The sequence below is a fragment of the Lagenorhynchus albirostris genome, chromosome 16 (genome assembly GCF_949774975.1).
Source record: "Lagenorhynchus albirostris chromosome 16, mLagAlb1.1, whole genome shotgun sequence".
NCBI lineage: Eukaryota > Metazoa > Chordata > Mammalia > Artiodactyla > Delphinidae > Lagenorhynchus > Lagenorhynchus albirostris.
The window spans coordinates 54,764,315-54,772,293 of record NC_083110.1 but is presented as its reverse complement, the minus strand read 5'-3'; positions in this window follow the sequence as shown (position 1 = coordinate 54,772,293).

The following is a 7,979-nucleotide window of genomic DNA, read 5'->3' as shown; positions in this document are numbered from 1 at the left end:
GTCAACGAAAAACCTTTAAATAATCACCAGGCCATTAGCTCAGGCGTTAGCTTCTCGCGCTAACTTGCCCCCGCCTTAACTGAAGGTCCTCTTCACTTCACACCTGGGGTAACCGCCCAGCTATTTCTCCACTCAGGGGTCTCAGCCTGCGCTGCCAAACTGCTCTTCCTGACCCACCACTTGATGGTTGCATCCCCACTAAGCCTGCAGCAGAGGGCAGCGGCCCGAATCCACACCCGGGCTGTCGTGCTCCCTCACCCCAGCACCGGACCCTCCTTTCTAGCCTTACCTCCCTTTGGTCCCCTGCGCTGATCTGATGCTCCAGACAGGCCGGGAGTCTCTGTGTTCTCAGGCCTGTGTGGGAGGCTGTGGAGATGCCCGCCCGCCCTGTTTGTATCCGCATGGGAATCCCTCTGGGATTGCTCGTAGTGCAAGACTCGCCTCCATCCTTCCCAGACACTCCCCGGGCGCTCATGTCCCCTCCTCCACTGAAGTTCCTCCCTCCCAACAGGGCTGCTCCCTGCGTGCAGGTCTCCTCTTCCCAGCTGGACGCAGCCCCTCAAGGGCAGGATTGCCTCTGTGCTGCAGGCATCAGGGCTACTTCAGCACAGTGCAGACGCTCTGGGCCCTGGTGAGCGGGTTCTGAAGGACACGGATGCTGCGCTCAGCTCCTTCACCCCTTCCCACTTCCCGCGCAGGACCTAAACCTACTTGCTGATGAGTAAGTACACCTCCAGCCCTGCATCTCCCAAAGTAAAGACGACACTCCTTAGCTGGCTGCTAGAACTATCTATACGGAGGTCTCTGTGTGCCTGAAACAGGATATAGAACCTGCTGCACTCTCCAGCCTCCGTGGTCTCTGATGCAGCAAACGAGCATGGCCGCCCAACCCTCTTCTCACCCGGCACAGGCCTCTGAAGTAGTTTTATTCTCAGCCTCCTCCGCGGAGCCTGTCTCAGTGGGAGTAAGGAAGCTCTCAGCCTAGTGGATCAGCCTTACCAGGGCCCTCGGCTGACCCAGAACAAATCCATCAGCAAACGACGAGGTGCTCACTTCCCGTGGCAGTAGTTCTCCACTGTAGCGTGCATGGGATTCATCCAGGGGATTTGTTAGGACACACATGGCTGGGCCTCGCCAATTTCTGATTCAGGAGGCCTCGGGTCGGGCCTGGTGATTGGCACTTCCACTAAGGGCTCAGGTGATGTTGAAGCTGTTGATCTGAGGACCACGCTTTGAGAACCACTGCCTTTCAGGGTTTGGAATTGGTTCCTGCTGCCCTAATTTGGGGTCAGAGGAGCCTGAGGCAGATCCCAAGTTACTTCACATCTGCCTCCAAATCTTGGCTTTTTGCAGATGGTTTCAAGCAGCTGATAGAGAAGTTACCCGGCAGGGCTGGTGGCCAGGCTATCTGGCTGCTGAGCTAAAGGAGGAAGGGCCATTTTGTGGGGTCGTGACAGAAGGGCTTCAAGGGACTCCTGGCATCAGCATCACCGTGGCTCGAGTACCCCCTCCTCTTCCCTGGCTCAGGCCCTCTATCCCCTTTATTTCAGTGCTTTGTGTCCTTTGCAAGGTCACAAGACTGTGAGAATCTGATGAAAGCAATAAATTCCTCTCCCTAGAAAAGCTTACATACAGATAATTTTGCATCAGGGGACATCAGAGATACCCCCAAGGCCCGCCAAAGATCTCAGGTTGAGGACCATGCTAACTCAGTGATTCTTAACCTTCGATACCCAATAAAATGTCACCTGGGAAGTTAGAAAATACAGATGCCCTGAAACGCCCCCCTGCCCCCACCACTGCAGAGATTCTGATACAGTGAGTCTGGGCTAGACTGAGGCATGGGTCTTTTTTAACGTGCAGCCAGGTTGAAACGCTGCAACTTGCCTCCTTGCTTTGACCTAGCCCTTCCTCCCCTTTCTACGCTGCCTGTACCTGTGGCATCTCCAGGCCTTCTGCTCAGTGGGGCTCCTGGACAGGCCTGAGCCCCTGTTGCTGCCATGATGATTATGGGTAGATGGGGTGACTTGGTGTCTGTCCAGGGTCACCTCTTCTCAATTGTCATCCTCACAAGGGTTCACGGCCAATCTCTAGGCTGTGTCCCGTCTCTCCTCTGCGAGGGCATCTGGAACAGCGAACTCCATCCTTCCCACCTGGGAACGTTTGTATGCACCATTAACTGGGCCGCTCCTTCTCACTTAGATTCAGATTAGCAAGAGGAGCTGCTACTTTGTCCTGTCATCAGAAACAATCAAGATGAAAAAGTATCTCAAGCAACCACATGGAAATGTTGGCTTCAGCACAGGGTGTCCACACGCCTGTGAGACCCCCAGTGCCTGTGGTAGCATGCCAGGAGGACGCTCTAAGATTTCCAGAAGGCAGGACTCTATCATCAATACCTGGAGACAGCATAGGCGATTGTCATTGATTAAGTGAAATGCTTAAATAGACCAATCACAGTCTAATTATCGCTCATCGCTGACTCGAGGTATCCTCTGAAGTTATAAAAAACAGTCTGAGGCCTCTCCTTTCTCCTTCTGAGGAACTGAGCAGAAGGAGTAGAGATTGGGGGAGGGGAATCAGGGTGGGAAGAGGAGCAGGGGGCTGGCTGTTGCCCCTGGCCTGGGCAGCTGGGGTCTCTGCCCGCCTAGCGCCCTTGCCCCTTTGTGGTATCAGCACTCCAGTTTCCCTTTGAGGAACTACCCGCCCCCTCCATTCCAGGATGCCTTGGTAACACTGTCTAAGCGTTCCCTTCCCACCCAACCCCTTGCCCCTGAGCAAGCTCTGGCCCAGAACAGCATCAGCCCCAATCAGACCTTCTGGGTTGAATTTAAACTTGAGTGAGACGACCTGAGGCCATTCCACGGGCAGCAACCGGAGTCAGCTGCCCTTTCGTTCCTGCTAATAACCAGGTTCCCTGAAGCTGTTAGCCTGCCTTTAACCTGCCTGCGTTATTTAGCTTTTCCTGTTTATTTCCAGTAAGTCCCTTTCTTGTTTAAGTTAGCGGAAGTTGGTGTCTATAGTCTGAAAGGTCAGAAGGATGACGGATAAGAGGCTGTATCCCATGTCTCTGTCAGGGCAGGGCCTGGGCAACTAAGCCACTTCAGGGTTACCGAAAGTGGGGTCACTGTGCAGGTCAGGGCCATATTGCCTCTGAGTCCTTGTGGGATTTTTTTTTTTTATTCAAATGGAAAGTCACAAAAATTATAATCATGCTCATCAGTTCACTCAGTCCCACGTAGTTAATTTTTTTATCTTGATCTTTTGTTAGCACTTTTATGAATTCATCAGTTTTCCATTAGGGTTCTGAAAATGCTTATTCATTCAGTTCAGCAGTATAGTCAGTTACCAGAAACCTGTATTTGTCAGAGTCTTTTCCATGAATTCCTTGAAGATGAAACCCTTTTATAGGAACATTTTTGCAGGTCAAGGCCATATTGAATGGATACAAAACCCACAGATATGGCCAGCTGAGTCACATCAGGGATGAGGTCCATGAGGCCAGCAGACTACAGAGTGGCCACATCCCAGCAACCAGAGGTGACACAGCAATGGGGTAGCCGCTACATCTTTGGGGTACTTGGTCCTCTCACAGCAAAAGTTTTAGTCCGTGGCTGGTGTGCTAGCTTCCCGTGGCTGCCGTAACAAATTACTACAAACTAGGTGGTTATAACAACAGAAATTTATTCCCTCACAGTCAGAGGCCAGAGGTCTGAAATCAAGGTGTCTGCAGGGCTACACTCCCTCTCGAGGATTCTCAGGAATCCTTCCTTGGCTCTTCCAGTTTCTGGCAGCTCTGGTTTCTTGACTTGCGGCAGCCTAACTCCAATCTGTGACTTCATTTTCACATGGCCTTCTTCCCTGTCTGTGTGTCTCAAATCTCCCTTTCCTTTCTCTTATAAAGACACCAGTCATTGGATTTAGGGCCCACCCTAAATCCAGGATGATCTCATCTCTAGGTTTTTAACCTAATTGCATCTGCCACGGTTCTTTTTCCAAACAAGGTCACTTTCATAGATTCAGGGAGTTAGGACTTGGATATATCTTATTTGGCCAGTTTCACAGGATACAAGGTCAATATGTAAAACTTGATTGTATTTTTATATGCTAGCAAGGATCAAGTGGAAATTGAAAAACTTTTAAGTGCCGTTTACAATAGTACCAAAATGTGGAATACTGAGGCATAAATCTAACAAATGTATGTTATATGTGGGATCTTTATGCCAAAAACTATAAATTACTGCTTAAATAAATAAAAGGAGAAAAATAAACGGAGACCTATACCGTGTTCATGGATTAGAAGGCCCAATTTTCTTAAAATACCACTTCTCCTTACTGACTTATAAATTCAGCACAATCCCAGTCAAAATTCTGGCAGGTTATTTTTGGTAGAAATTGACAAACTGATGCTAAAATATATACGGAAAGGCTAAGGAATTAGAATAACCAAAACAATTTTGAAAAAGAACAAAGTTGGAAGAGTCACTATCCGTTGTAAGACTTACTCTAAAGCGATGACAACACAGTGTGATATTGGTGAAAAAATAGGCCAGAGGCCAGGGAAACAGTATAGAGTACAGGGAACACAGCACCGCCCCGTCCGGGAGAGGCGTTCCCTCACTCTGAGGGCAGGTAGCACCATGGAGGGGCGGCAGCTTTAGAAGCATCAACAAGTAGCCCCTCTGGCTTGGAGCTCAGCATTTTTGGCCCATGAGCACTAGCTACAAATACGTGAAAAGTTTTTCTAGAAGCTTCTTAGGTAATGGACATATCAGTGGTGGTGGTGGGCAGGGTTGGGGGTGTAAAGCTGGGTGGAAGATTATGGAAGATGCTGCAACCTAACTGTAGCTTACAGCCTGCTTTATGAGCGCACGTTGCCCACACCTTGAAAACTCCTAGATGTAAACTGAGTGAGATTGGTTGGGGGGGTGGGGTGGGTGCTGAATGTGTTACCGGAATAATAGAGAGAAGAACCTGGAAAATATGGCCTTTACTGTTACTGTGACCCCAGTAGTACCCTGGAGCCTGGGAAATTGGGTTAAGTTTACTTTTCTGGATTTCCCAAAGTGGCTACATAAATAATAGGTGCTTAGCAAATATCACTGAACAAACAAGTAAATGAACCATCGGATCCACACAAACAGATGGCACTGGCTGATGGAATTCACATAACTCACATAAGGATATAAATATAATTCATGACTTATATTGAGGGCAGGAACTGGGTCTTTATGCCTTTGTGTCTGCCCCTTGCCTGTGCCTAGCAATGTGTTCTCTGTGCAAATATGACAGATCCACGCCTAACATTTCGTACAGGATAATGCTCCCATCTGAATGATACATTCACCCATTAGCTCCGGTTTACAGATCCTTGCCCAAAGCATAAGGCGTTAACACCAAGCTCCCGGCACACCACCTCACCACAGTGACAGTAATTCAAAGAGGGCTGGTGGGCAGAATCATATGCTCATTAACTGGTAATGAGGAGAGGAAATTATTTCCCCTAAGAAGTTAAGTTTCTGCTGATATCTTGGTGGAATTCCTTCTCTCCCACCGTGTTTACTAGCACTCAGTGCTAAAAGGAGACATCATTTATCTACATTTTTTCTGGATAGTTCAGTCAACACTTTAGGGGTCAAGCTGTCCTAGGAAGAGTGGTTTTCAGTTAATGGCTAGGAAATGAAGCTTTTGTTGTACTTTCTGGGCAGTTTCCTTTGTGAACAAATCAACAACCTTGTAACTGTTTAACTCCTCTCTGGCCACTGGTGTATCCAGAATGGTCCAGGACTAAGAATTGTTCCTGCAACTCAGGATTCACTGTGCATTATGAAAGCCAAGACCTACAAGGGGAAGGAGAGGGCATTTGCACGGGGCTCCAGGTCCCTCTGCCTGCCCAGAGCTGATGGACGGCAATGACACCTGTTGGCCAACCCCAGACATTCAGTCTTATGTTCACCACGGCGTAGATTTCTGTGGGGTTGGAGAGATGTTGAACTTCCTGTCATGGAGGAAGAGTCTGCCAGAAGCTAGATGCTGGCCTGACCTCCCACTCCTGGCCCAGCACACGTAGGGCCTCCTAAGGACAATAACGAGGAATCCACCACCACACACGCCAATGATGTGCTCCTCAGGGACACGGAGGTTCTGGCAGAACTCTACATAGGACAGACGATACGGCCCTCCCACCCCACCATGAAGGGACTGAAATCCCTTTGGGAATAACTGCGATATAGAAGACTGTGACCCTCAAAAATCAGCCCGTCGTACAAGGAGGGGGTCCTTCATAATGCAGGAGGGGCGCTGAGGGGGCTGACCCACCAGACAGGTCTGAGACTCCTAGGAAAATGGCATCCACAGGGCCCCAGACTCCGTCAGGCAAACATTTTCTGAGGGTGTGGTCTAGAGGTGGTTCTCAAATGTTAGCAGGCATTAGAATTATCTGAAGGACTTGTTAAAACACAGATGTTGGGCCGCATCCAGGGAGCTCCTCATGAAGTGGGTCTGGGGTGGGGCCTGATAACTGGCGTCTCTAACAGGTACCCAGGTGACGCTGATGTTGCTGGTCTGGGACCACACTCGGAGCGCTGCTGGGCTGGAGCTGAGCTTGCCAGCCTGCTTCCTGCCCTGTCTGGTGTTGTCTGAACAGGCCCATCGGATTAGCCCTGCCTTCTGTGCGGCTTGTCTCTCACCCCTAGGCCCCCAGACTCGCTGGTTTGGCCTTTGACCGCCCTGATGCCCGTGGCTCCCCGTGTCACCTCTGGCTCTCGGCCCGGTCTTGGCTTAGCTCCTGCTTCATCCAGGGATTTCCCTTGACCTCTATCGTGGCAGGTCCCACCCTCTGCCCTGGGGCAGGCCTGATCAGGGAAATTCCCCACGGGACAGCTCCTTGCTGCCTCCTCCTGGCTCCTGGAAGCTGAACATTGGCTGGTGCGTGGAAAATTAACCCTTCGTCGTAGTTTGTCAGTCCCAGCCTTGATCTTACATTCTAGCTGGGGAGATAAAACCAATTCTTCACAAAGAACCTTAAAAACGTGTGCAAAGCTCTAGATCAACAGAGTCAAATGCAACAGAATACAAAACCGTGTTTAGGTTGCGTGTACCTCTCTCTGGTCTATAGCTCTGTTCCAGAACTCATTCATATTTCTCACTGACGGCCTCAATTAATTCCAGAGATAATCCACAAATGGTTGATCTGGGGCTGTGAGTGGTAACTAATACTTTCGCGTTCAGTTTGGCTCGGCCCCCAAGTAGTCAACGATCTTGCCAAAGGGGCCAAGAAGAGGCAAGGCCCTGGGTAAGGGAGTGTTGTGCAAACTGCGAGGTTCCCGGTCTAGCCCACTAAGGCCAGCTGACCTCACCTGCCACAGGAAACCTGGAGAAGCAATGAGGTTACTGTATTAGTCATTTTAAGAGATCCAGGAAAATACCACGGAATAAGAAATGGTTTTTAATTTAACTTGTCTGGTGTCACTTGAGGAAAAAGGGGTTCAATTACTGGCGGGTGAGAAGGTCAGCGTAGTAGACTTGTGTGAGATTCTGAAGGGACCTCGGGGGCTTCAGGACTGTGGCACTGAGTCTTCATTGCATCTCATTTCTCCCAGAACTTATGACTTCCATTTACCTGAGTAGAAGCACATCCAGGCACTGTGCCCATGTTTAGCTGCTGAGACAGGGAAACCTGGGGTTTGCAGGTGGAACTGGGGGGAAGAAGGAGAACGGGATGGGGTCATATTCTTAAGGGGCCTGGAGAAGACCCATCCCGGGCCCTTGGCAATGAGAGCGTGGAGTCCTAACCACTGGACCACCAGGGAATTCCCTGGGGGAGAGTTTAGAGAGGGGTGTGTGGCTGAAAGGGAAGAGGCAGGGAGAGAAAAGGAAAGGGGGGAGCAGGGCGTGGGGAGGGGTCTAGAGGGAGAGGGAGGGAATGATGATGGGTGGGGAGGAGGACGATGGTGAGGATGACAGCCTTCCTCAGCCTA